Source organism: Vigna angularis, chromosome 4 (assembly GCF_016808095.1).
Source record: "Vigna angularis cultivar LongXiaoDou No.4 chromosome 4, ASM1680809v1, whole genome shotgun sequence".
NCBI lineage: Eukaryota > Viridiplantae > Streptophyta > Magnoliopsida > Fabales > Fabaceae > Vigna > Vigna angularis.
In genome coordinates, this window is record NC_068973.1 from 15,019,120 (window position 1) to 15,032,203 (window position 13,084).

Genomic DNA, 13,084 nt, shown 5'->3' on the forward strand with positions numbered 1-13,084 from the left:
TTGTTCTAAATTTCTAGAAAAATGTTTATATATATGAGTTTTTTATTACATTTAATATCTATAATTTTTAACATCATATTATGTTTTAACTTACCAACATGTTTGACTCAAATAACTTGAATAAAGTATTTAATTTATTAGATAAATAATATAAAAATATTATGTTTAATAATAATGAAACTCATTTATAATAAAACTATTTATACTCACTATTTTTAATCTATTATTAATTTTATAATATCATTTTCTATATCTTTATATTATTAAATAATTAAAAAAATGTCATAACAATAAATAAATTCTTTCTCATTAAAATATACTGAAAAAATCATATCGATCTTATATGAATTTTGTTCAGATAAAAATATACTTGTTCCTACGTAGTTTCAGTTTAAATAAAAAAAAATTAAAATTAATGAGAGTTGTATTTGATTAGTATAATTTTTTCATTCATCATATTCACCTATTATAACTTTATTTAAAAAACACGAGTTCTGTACAAATAAATTATAAATCATACAAACATAACTTACCTATATTTGTAAATTTTAAAATTTTATTATTTGAAGCAACTTTATGTAACAAATATCTTTCAAAGGATCACACTTGTGGGGGCACAAGGATAAGAAAGATATTTCAGGAAGGTGAACGAAGGAAATCCATTTAGGTTTTCTTTGACTAAAGTCATTCTTCTCCATCAGTAGTGCCTCTATTCTGATTTCTGCTTCTTCGGTGCTTCAATCAGTGCTTCCATCGTTGGTGTCGCTCCCAATCTCGTCTCTCGTTTGTGAGTTTGAGGTAGGGGTTTTGTTTTTTGATCTCTCCTAAGTGAGGGTTTTTCTATTTTGATTTCGCTTTTCCTTTTTGAAGTACATTGTGATGTAAACTCATTTCTGCAAGATTATTTTCAGTGGTTGTGGAGTTGAGGGTTGTGGTCTCTGGTTTACGTTTCGACTTGTGTCGCTTCAGTGGTGTATGACTTTGAGGTAGGTTTTTTTCAAATTTTTTGTGTGGTAGTTTTACCCTTTTGAGCACTACCAGTGATGATGTTGTTTTTTTTGTTTATAGTTGTTGTTTGGATGAAAAAGGTTGTATAAACTACTTGTTATTTTTGCTGTTACTGCAGTAGAAAATCTTGTTGTATTGGGCTGTTTTGATTGTTGTTACTGCACCAGAAACTTTACTGTTTTAACATTAAATTGGTGCAGAAAATTGTTTGTTGTTTTGATTAGAATGCTACAAAAAATTGTTTGCTGTTTTGATGCTGTTACTGCAGAAAAATTATTTGTTGTTTGGGTTAAAATTGTTGCAGGAATTCTCTGCTGTTACTACAAAAAATTGTTTTTTTTGTTTATAGTTGTTGTTTGGATGAAAAAGGTTGTATAAACTGCTTGTTATTTTTGCTGTTACTGCAGTAGAAAATCTTGTTGTATTGGGCTGTTTTGATTGTTGTTACTGCACCAGAAACTCTTATATTACAAAGTATTTATTCAAAAAGAGCTTATGATGTGAGAGCTATGTCATAAGTTAAGTTTCACTGTAAAGCTAATTCAATTCAGATAAAGCTAAATAGAATTTATAAGATGATCCTAACCTCACATTTTTCACTTTTTAACTATTTTTTATGATTAATGATAAGATAAATCCAAACAAGTTTCATAGAAGTTTTTTCAAATGGTCCCATAGTCATGTTTTAAAGATATATTTTTTGAGTAGTAAACTCGTTTACTTTTCTCCAGCTATGTGGTTCCATTCTTGATTTATTGATTGACATACTACTTCTCTGCCTCTATTCCCATTCCTTTTCTTGCTCTTTATATGTTTATATTGTAGATCCCATCCTCATTCTACAAATTTATTCTGAATAAATGTTTTTTATTTTTATATATATATATATATATGTATGTGTGTGTATGTGTATGTGTATGTGTATGTGTATGTGTATGTGTATGTGTATGTGTATGTGTATGTGTATGTGTATGTGTGTGTGTGTGTGTGTGTGTATGTGTATGTGTATGTGTGTGTGTGTGTGTGTGGAACACAGAAGACAGGTAAAAAATAATTTATTCACTTATGAGGGTGCTATGTAGGTCTTTATAAAGATTAAGGTAACTATTTTTAACTGCTTTTCCTAACTGAGTTTCTGACACAGCACATTCAGTTGTAACTACACGATATATGTTACTTGTATACTAGCCATGCTACACTCTTATATTACAAAGTATTTATTCAAAAAGAGCTTATGATGTGAGAGCTATGTCATAAGTTAAGTTTCAATTCGGATAAAGCTAAATAGAATTTATAAGATGATCCTAACCTCACATTTTTCATTTTTTAACTATTTTTTATGATTAATGATAAGATAAATCCAAACAAGTTTCAAGTTCTGAAACCGGTAAGTCTCTTAACTCTAGACGCTCGTTTCTGAGTTACATGCAAACCAAGATTCGGCTACATGCAAGGGTATAAGCTAAATTCTTCTGCGTTTTCTTTTGGTTAGATTTAGTTGGAGAACTTAAGAAAAACGTTGAGGGTAGAAAGCCATAGTTGGACGAGTCAAAATCACACTCTTAGGACGTTCACTACTGATCCAGGTAAGGGAAGCTTATTTAATTTAATTGATACTTGTATGCTGTATGAACGTCCGATCTTGACTGAGTGTATGAGATATATGCTGATTGAGTATACATGAACGATCACTATTGTACTGAATGAATAGGGTCTATGTTGGTTGAAATGTATGTTTATGGTTGATACGTATGAATATGAGATGAGTTATCACTTTGAAGTATGAATGATTAATGTTAATCATATAAAGTTTGTAAATTGATATGAAGTTATAAAGTATGAACTGATATGTTGAAACTTGATATTTGAAATAGACGAAAATCTGAAAGATGAAATCCTCACTATGATAAAATACGTTCGTCATCGTACGGTCTTATACCGTTTGGTTTTCTAGTAAAATGCTTAAAAAGGAATTCTTTCATTTGGAAAGAGTTCTGATTGAAAACGAACGTCCTCCTGTGGAATACTATGTTTGAGCGTTCGGCTCAGCCTAGTGGTACCCGTATATCTTAAATTAAGTGAAGTTATATATATTATACCCTTATACTTTAAAATTAGTAACACTCGGTCTTATACCAAGCGTTCGTCATAAGTAGCGCTTAGTCTTATACTAAGCGTTCGTCCTAATTGATGCTCGATCGTATACCTAGCGTTCGTCCTAATGAGCTCTCGGTCTTATACTAAGCGTTCGTCCTAATTGGTGCCCGTTCATCTACCTAGCGTTCGTCCTAAGTAGTGCTCGGCCTTATACCAAGCGCTCGTATTATTGTATACCCCACTTGATAAAATAGCGTTCGTTCAATTATAATAATATTTTCCTTTCCTCACGTTCGTTCATTTACTGGCAACGGATTTTCGTATGTGTATTACTCCAAAGATAGTTCTAAATATTTTTGGTTCTTCTCTTTACATTGGATCCATTCTAAGGTCTCCATAATGAAATTTCTTTATGTACCAGTGTAAACTCAACGAGTCAGTTCATTTAACTGACCGCATAGAAATTAACGTCCGTTACAGATTTCTTATTTCATTCAGTATATTTTCTTACTGTTCGTCCTCGTTCTTCAGAGAGATGAACGTTCGTTATTTTATGCCTTTAAAACTAAAGATGAAAATGATGATAAATTATAAGATCTTGAAGTGTGAACACTATATTGAGTGATTATACGATTATGGATTTTGGACGAGCGTTCCAGGGAGGAATGACTCATATTGAATATTGGATTTGGTAAAGTATGACTGTGGTTATGCTAATGTTGGCAGTCCATCCTGATGTTCCGTGAGTACTCATCCTCACGTAGAGGGGGTAGGTCATGTGTGGGAACTGCAGGAGATTCTATTCCTTAGGGGTACTTTGGATAAGACTAACCTCGAGTGGCAGCTGTTGAGTGTATCCCAGTTACTACACCACTCGGGTGCAAGGACGCCTGTAGCTACACAGATTCATACAGTCCGGACGGTCTGTCTAGTTATATATTTCTTATGATGTTATATGTTAAGTTACATGTTGTGTGTGAATTGAAATGTTAAATGTATATGTTGATGTATGAATTAAATTACATAAGCTTACCCTTTCGTTTTCCTTGTGTTGTCTATTGTCTATGTACGTTCGTCCTGTCGTTGCAATGATCATCCATATGAATGTGAGCAGAAGGCGAGGCCACTCTAGAGGATATTATTGAAAAAAAAAATCTGGTTGAAGTGGAAATTAAAACCGAGCCTTAAAACGCTCGTTCATATTAGAAGTTTAGATGTTAGCTTTTATTTTGACGTTCGGTTAAATGTTTTTGTAAAGTCGTTCCTTCTAAACCTTCATTGTTTCCGCATTTTAATTCTGTACTTTAAGCCGTTCGATTTTTGAACCTCGTTATTTTAATGTAAAGACTGCATTGTTTTATTGTTAAATGTAATTAATTCTGATTTATGGTTATTTATGTATTATGGGATGTTACACACTCTCACAACATTCATCAAACAACATAAGTACCACTCCTAAACACTACCAAAAAGAAGTCCTTTAAGAATTCAAAAAGCCAAATATGCACATCAAAACCAATGGAGCTCTTCTCTCCATCCAACCCCAGATACTGCAGAGCCCTGCTTCCACTTTCCACCACCGTCACTGCCAACACCCAGTTCAAATAACCATCAGAATACAAACGAATGCAAGAAAAAAAAACAACAAAAACTGATCCCAACACCGAAAAAGTCCAGTTAAAACACACTCTCTTCGAGATACTACTTATTTTTCACCGATCAGAGCAAAAAGCACACAAAGCCACCAAAATTCTCCGTCTTTAGTCCTTACCTTTGCAAGAAGAGATTTGAGCAACCTCTCAATAACCTTGCGGTCGACGTGGCTGTCATCAACGGCAAGGACGGACGTGGAGCTTCCCGGAACCCACTTCCGGCCTGAAAACAACGCTGGCGGCAGCAATCTTGGATTGAATTAAGAAGAAAAAAGGAGGAAGAGATGATTTAAGAAAAAGAATGGGCAGAAGAAAGGTATAGTATAAAATAAAGGTAAGAAGAAAGAGAGAGAGGGTAATGGTTTATATTGAATGGTGGAGAGGTAGGAGAAAAGAAAGGGTTGTGAAGAAAAATAATAATAATAATAATAATAATAATAATAATAATAATAATAATAATAATAATAATAATAATAAAAATGAGAAAATGAAAAGGAGGGAGATTCGGAGGATCCAAATCTGAGAGATCTTGTTTGTTGTTTTTTGAGAATGAAGCAGAGAGGATTATCCCATTGCAGTTGTCGCTTCTCTTGTCAGAATCATACTTTTATAATTAATAGTAACGTTTGTTGATGGTCAGACACGACCCGAACTTCTCTGTTTCTCAAACCTATCTTCCTTGACTTTCACACAGTTCACATATTCAACCAAATCAAATCTTCCTTCAATGAAGTTGTCTTGCATTGCATCATCACGCTTATCTGATCCACAACCTTTTTACTTCTCAACTTCACCATTTCCTGCAATTTTTTTATTCTTAATTTTTACACATCATTGCCACACATTTTTTAATCATTTTTAGATTATGTGTTTTTTATTCACAAATGATTTCTTAGCTTTCGGATAAATTCAAAATATCATTCCTTTCTTTTATATATGTTAAATTAAATTAATGGATTAATGGATCTGGATTTTCTTTTCCTACAAACCGCACCGTCTGCAGTTTCAAATCTATAATAATTAAAGTCAATAAATTCTCATTATCAAAATAATATGTTATGTAATAACATCCAGCATTCGGTTCAGATTATATAAGCCGCGTAATGTCGTAAAGAATAATTATAGGCAAAATTATACACAAATACATAAAAGTTCATTTTAAAAAGAATATATATAATATTTATATGTATATATATTATTTTCTATGTGAATTTACAATTGACTGTTAAACCAACAACATTGTTTATTTATAATTAAAACAAAAAATCACGTGAAAAATATAAGCAAGAGTAAATTATTAAGAATTAATTATCAATATACAAGAATATATATTATTAAACAAAAATAGTCAGTTTGAATTAAAATTTATCTAATAGTAAAATTATATTATCGAGAAGATATATATTCCAATGGATATAAAATAGCAAATATATATTTGTTGTGAGAGTTGAATAACACCTAACTTATTTTCAAAACTTTTGTCTTACACAAACATCAGATTCACAGATCAAATCTATGAACAAATCAAAGTATCTGAAACATTTGACAGAAAATACAAAACAAAGTTTCTGAAACACACTATGTATATGTATACTCAAGATAATTGCCAAAAAGAAACCTAAGCCTTGCACTCCATTCTTAATACGGAGGTTGCAAATATCCACCAAGTTTAAATTTTGTATAAAAATTCAACCTTTGAAAATAAATTGTAGGTATAATATTGCACCAAAACCTAGACACACATTCAAATCTAGAAATATCACTTAAGATGGGTAATTGACTCAATATCAGGATCATAATATCTTCAGGGAGATGTTGAAATATCGTTGCGCCATCCTCTAGCAATGGTTGCAATATAGCTTCGGCATCCTCCTTCTCTTGCAATATAGCTTCGGCATCCTCCTTCTCTTGCAATATAGCTTCGGCATCCTCCTTCTCTTGCAATATAGCTTCGGCATCATTCTTCCCCACAATTCCTTCAGCATCATTGTAAGACCCCGGAAAATAACGTACTCTGGAGTGCGCGTGGCAGCTGGAGAACGAGACACCTCAACAGCGTACGTGGCAGCAACAGGAAGAAGTATTCCAAAAGCGGACGCTAGGTGTCACGCTGCATGGAGTCTGGAGTGGGGAACGCAGTGCAGTTTGCGTGTCACTCGGAGAACGCGACAGTTCACTAACGAACGCCAGGTGTCACGACGAGAGGAGTCTGGAAAGCGTTAGTGGAATGCACGTGGCTGACGAGAAGCGGACGTTCGTTCGACATTGGAAACAAAGCCTGCATTCTCAGAAAAATTCATCTCTCGCTCTACACGCACACTCCTCTCATAATTCTGGAGAATTCTTTTCTCTCCTCCTTCTCTCTACGACTCCCCCACCTTTTCTCTAAGATCACCACCGTCTCATCTCCTCCGATCACGATTCCGACACCATAGAAGGACTCCTGGTGACAAGGGCTTCAAGAAGAACCGTTCGATTTCAGAAGCTGAAGCTGGTAAGTGTCTTCCTTAGTTATTCGTTCTTAGATTTCCTGAAAAGTTAAGTTTTAGCTGCATGCAAGTGTGTAGTCTAGGTATTTCGTTTTTCCTGTGGCTAGAATTGTTTTGGAAGAGTCAAGTGACATTGAGGGTAGAAAAACGTTAGTTGGACGAAACCAAAAATCTTGAGTTTAGGATAAGTTGCTTACCAATCCAGGTAAGGGAAGTTTATATATTTAATTTATACTTGCATGTTGTATGATTTGACTTGGATGTATGAAAAGTATGCCGATTTAGCTGTTATGAACGATCACTAATATTGAATATGTTTTCTGTTGTTTGAAATGCATGTTGATTTGGATACGTATGAAAGGTGTATGATTATAGTATAGTTTGATTTATTAATATAATGAAATCTGTATAGTATGAGAATTGATAATGGATATGAATTTTCAAAGTAGGAATCACATGAGAAAGGTTGAGTTAACTTAGTTGAAAATCTGGATATGATAATTTCCCTATGATAAATTACGCTCATCATCGTACGGTCTTATACCGTTCGGTTTTCCTGAAAATTACTTAGAGTAAAATTCTTTCATTTGGGAAGAATTCGATTTGAGAACGAGCGTCCTTATTTCGAATTACTATGTTTGAGCGTTTGGCTCAGCATAGAGATGTCGTACACCTTAAATTGAATAAAACTGAAATGAGTAACGTTCGGTCTTACACCGAACGTTCGTCCTAAATAGCGTTCGGTCTTATACCAAGCGTTCGTCCTTAATAGCGCTCGGTCTTATACCAAGCGTTCGTCATAATTGATGCTCGGTCATCTACCTAGCGTTCGTCATAAGTGGTGCTCGTTCGTATTATTGGATACCCACATTGATAAATAGCGTTCGTTCAAAGGACTATAATATTCATCTTCTCTCACGTTCATTCAATTATTGGCATCGGTCTTCTGTATGCGAATTACTACAAAGATAGTTCTAAATATTCTTGACTCTTCTTTTTACATTGGATCTGGTCTAAGGTCTTCATAACGAAATTTTCTTTAAGTACCACGGTACGTCCAAACGAGTCAGTTCATTTAACTGGCCGAATCCGATAGTAACGTTCGTTGTATACTTCCCTGTTTATTCCGTACCTTCATCTAGACGTTCGTCCTAATTCTTCAAGAGGACTGAACGTTCGTCATTTTATGCTCTTAAATCTAAAGATGTAAATGATGATGAATTATGATAACTTAAAGTGTGAACACTATATGGAGTGATATTATGATATTGGATTTTGGACGAGCGTTCCAGGGAGGAACGTCTCATATATGTTGAATATTGGATTGGTAAAGTATGACTGTGGGCATGCTAATGCTGGCTTGGTCCATCCTGATATTCCGTGATACTCATCTTCACGTAGAGGAGAGTAGTTCATGTGTGGGAATGGCAGGAGGTCCTTAGTCCATAAGTTAACATGGGCGACGTAAGAACGGACTAACCTCGGGTGGCAGCTGATGTGATTATTACAGTTACTACATCACCCGGGTGCAAGGACGCCTGTAGCTACACAGATTCATACAGTCCGGACGGTCTGTCTAGTATATCTATATATATAAATTTCTATGTTAAGTTACATGTTGTGTGTGAATTGAAATGTTAAATGTATATGTTGATGTATGAATTAAATTATGTAAGCTTACCCTTTCGTTTTTCCTTGTGTTGTCCATTTGCCTATGTACGTTCGTCCTGTCTTGCAATGATCATCCATGTGGATGTGAGCAGAAGGCGAGGCCACCTTAGAGAATGTGATCGAAGAAGATAACTTAGTGGAAGTTGAAGTGAAAGCGGAGCAGTAGGACGTCCGTCTTTCTTTTTAGTTTTAGACGTTTGCTTTTGAATTGAACGTTCGGTTATAAGTTTTGTAAAACCGTTCGTTCTAGACTTCCTCTGTATACGCTTTATGTGCGTTACTTTTATACTGAAGCCGTTCGGCTCTTGAACTTCAATTGTGAATATAAAGACGGGTTATTATACTGTTAATTGTAATTAATTATAATTTATGATAATTACTGTATTTTGAAATGTTACAATCATTCTTTTCTTGCCCAATTCCTTCACACTCCATAATTGTGTTTCAACTACAAAAATTACTAGTTATTCTATTATTTATATAGATAAATTAAAGAAATAAAACCTACAGTAATGAAAATATTGAGTCTAACTAAGCATACAAATCAAATCAGTAGCTACTCTAACATATAAATACTATGAATTAATGATACAAGAAAAATGAACATTTAAAGCTCATCACAGGTTTTGAAGTTCATTTCAGTTCATCCAAACCACAGTGAATCCAAAACTAATTAATGTTTTAATCAATATCAGATATGATAAACGCAATTAAAACCTACAATCTACTCTAAAACATACAAAATCCTAATTAAAATAAACTGACATAACAAAAATATGATTTACAATTTCAAACTAAAACAATTGACGGAAGCAAAGAATATAGAACTCAAAATCATAAAGCACACAAAACAGTAACACATCAATGTAAAGAAACTTTATTAAGAAAAAAACGAAAATTACAAAAGAATTTACCGAACGACACGCGCAATCGGAATCGGAGCTACACCGTGAGTGTTTACTCCAAAAGCAAGGAAACTAGAAACCTAACTATATCTAAAACTGTAAAAATGTAAAGTGTAAAAGTCCCATTTACATGGTAGCAAACCCCTTTATATATAGGGTCACAGAAATAGAGAAAAGGAAAAACTATGGAAACTTGCTCGAGAAGCTTCTCCACGTGGCATCGCCGGTCAGATCCGGTCAGGTCTTCTTCTCCGGGCAGGATCGCTCCTCTCTTCATCTCTTGTCGCCCTTTGCCCTAGCTCGAGGGTTCTCTTTCTGCCTCAACGCCAGCACATGGGTTCTTTCTTCAAATGAAAACGAGGAGACCCTAAGGCAGCTGCTGCTTGTGCGCCCCGTTTTAGTAAAGGGTAATCAGCCCAGCTTTTCTTTATTCAATGGCCGAATTGTTCATTGAGTGTTTCATTCTACACCTTCAAGATTTAATTCTGACCTCTAAAAATTACACTTTTAACCTTCTAACATATTATTATTGTTCTACACTTTTAACTTTATAAAAAATTTTATTTTTAATTTTAATAAATATATTTTTATTTTCTTCTTTTTCTTGTTAAAAAGACTCTATATTACCTAATAATAACTAAACTTAAAATTCAAATATTATTTAATATAATTTTATATTTTAATAATTATTAAAATATGATTTATGTTATAATAATAATTATATTAAAAATAAAGAATAAAATAATTGAAAATAAAAATAATAACAAAAAAATAAATTATATTAAATAAAATATTTAATATATTCAAATACATTAAATTATATTAAAATATTAAATTAAATTAAATAGTTATTAAAATTTAAATAATAAACAAAATTTTAAAACAGTTATTTATCAAATAACAAATAAAATTATATTAAATAAAATATTTAAATATACTAAATTATATTAAAATATTAAATTAAATTAAGTAATTATTAAAATTTATATATAAAATAAAATTTTAAAAATTATTCTTTATCGGATATGAATATTCGAATTATAACTTATCGGATATCGATATCCGATTAACAAATTTTTCAAAATTTCTAAATTTTAATAATTATTAAATTTAATTTAATATTTTAATATAATTTAATATATTAAATATGATTTTAATATAATTTTAATAATATATTAAATATGATTTTAAGTATTATTTTTATTTTATTTTTATTCTTATTTTAGTTATTATTTTTCAATTTTCTTAATAAAACTATTTTAAAAATATAAATTATATTTTATTAATTATTAAAATATATAAATATAATAAGTACATATTATAATTTTTATTTAAGTTTAATATTTATTAAATTTTAAATAAAAAGCAAAGTATTAACATATTTTATAGATTTTAATATATAAATAAGCTTTTTAAAATTTTCATTTTTATTTAAAATTTAATAATTATTTAATTTATTTTAATATTTAATTATAATTTAATATATTTGAATATATCAAATCAAATTTATTTTTATTATTATTTATTATTATTATTATTATTTTATTTTTATGTTTTTAATATAACTATTATTATAATATAAATTATATTTTAATAATTTTTAAAATACAAAATTATTTAAAATAATATTTAAATTTTAAAATAAATTAAATTAAATTATTATTAAGGTAGTGAAGATTGTTTTTAATAAAAAAGAAAAAAAAACGTACCTCAAAGTCATACACCACTAAAGCGACACAAGTCGAAACGTAAACCAGAGACCACAACCCTCAACTCCACAACCACTGAAAATAATCTTGCAGAAATGAGTTTACATCACAATGTACTTCAAAAAGGAAAAGCGAAATCAAAATAGAAAAACCCTCACTTAGGAGAGATCAAAAAACAAAACCCCTACCTCAAACTCACAAACGAGAGACGAGATTGGGAGCGACATCAACGATGGAAGCACTGATTGAAGCACCGAAGAAGCAGAAATCAGAATAGAGGCACTACTGATGGAGAAGAATGACTTTAGTCAAAGAAAACCTAAATGGATTTCCTTCGTTCACCTTCCTGAAATATCTTTCTTATCCTTGTGCCCCCACAAGTGTGATCCTTTGAAAGATATTTGTTACATAAAGTTGCTTCAAATAATAAAATTTTAAAATTTACAAATATAGGTAAGTTATGTTTGTATGATTTATAATTTATTTGTACAGAACTCGTGTTTTTTAAATAAAGTTATGATAGGTGAATATGATGAATGAAAAAATTATACTAATCAAATACAACTCTCATTAATTTTAATTTTTTTTTATTTAAACTGAAACTACGTAGGAACAAGTATATTTTTATCTGAACAAAATTCATATAAGATCGATATGATTTTTTCAGTATATTTTAATGAGAAAGAATTTATTTATTGTTATGACATTTTTTTAATTATTTAATAATATAAAGATATAGAAAATGATATTATAAAATTAATAATAGATTAAAAATAGTGAGTATAAATAGTTTTATTATAAATGAGTTTCATTATTATTAAACATAATATTTTTATATTATTTATCTAATAAATTAAATACTTTATTCAAGTTATTTGAGTCAAACATGTTGGTAAGTTAAAACATAATATGATGTTAAAAATTATAGATATTAAATGTAATAAAAAACTCATATATATAAACATTTTTCTAGAAATTTAGAACAAAATTTTACCATTTATTAAGTAATATGAAGAAAAAAAATATATTGAACAGTGAAAATAAGATTGAATCAAACTTATTTAAGGGAAAATGTAAATAAAATTTTGCAATATATCATAAGTTTAAATCTGAGTCATGAGAATGCTCCATTAATGTGGAGAGAAAGAGAAAGATGGTTGAATATAGTGGGAAGGTGTAGGGTATTTTTGGAATAAAAGAAAATAGTAGTGAGATGTAGAGTATTTTTAGAATAAAAAAAATAGTGGGGAGGTGCAGGAGCACTTGGGGTGGTGGAGGGAGCAACACCCAATGTTTTATTATTAAAGATTTGTATTTCTATTAAGACATAATCACAACTCAAATCCCTCGTATTTATAATTAACTCTTTATTAAATTTTGTTTATATTGAATATTAAAAAAAATTAAATTATTAATTGAGTTTTTATAATTTAATTATTTTTCATAAACTATGTGATGACTGTTATTTATTTTCATTATTTTATTTATTTGTTTTTGTATATTAAGAAATGAGTTTATGTTGTTAATATAAAATGATATCCTAGTTAATGTAA

At 30.6% G+C, this 13,084-nt stretch overlaps 2 long non-coding RNA genes across 4 annotated transcripts; one reads left to right on the top strand and one right to left on the bottom strand.

The window, feature by feature from the left end:
• Window positions 1-574: 574 nt before the first annotated feature.
• On the top strand, window positions 575-4,465 carry LOC108321656 (uncharacterized). 3 transcript variants are annotated; one of them, XR_008248504.1, is made up of 4 exons: window positions 575-798; window positions 912-2,395; window positions 2,501-2,594; window positions 4,220-4,465. It is a non-coding gene; the product is annotated as an uncharacterized LOC108321656 (long non-coding RNA). The 3 variants fall into 3 exon arrangements; XR_001831506.2 differs by having other exon boundaries at window positions 582-798; window positions 912-986; XR_008248503.1 differs by having other exon boundaries at window positions 912-2,594.
• Window positions 4,466-4,478: 13 nt separating this feature from the next.
• On the bottom strand, window positions 4,479-9,001 carry LOC128196318 (uncharacterized). Its single transcript, XR_008248505.1, has 2 exons — window positions 4,877-9,001; window positions 4,479-4,690 (listed from the first exon to the last, which is right to left on the bottom strand). It is a non-coding gene; the product is annotated as an uncharacterized LOC128196318 (long non-coding RNA).
• Window positions 9,002-13,084: the final 4,083 nt, after the last annotated feature.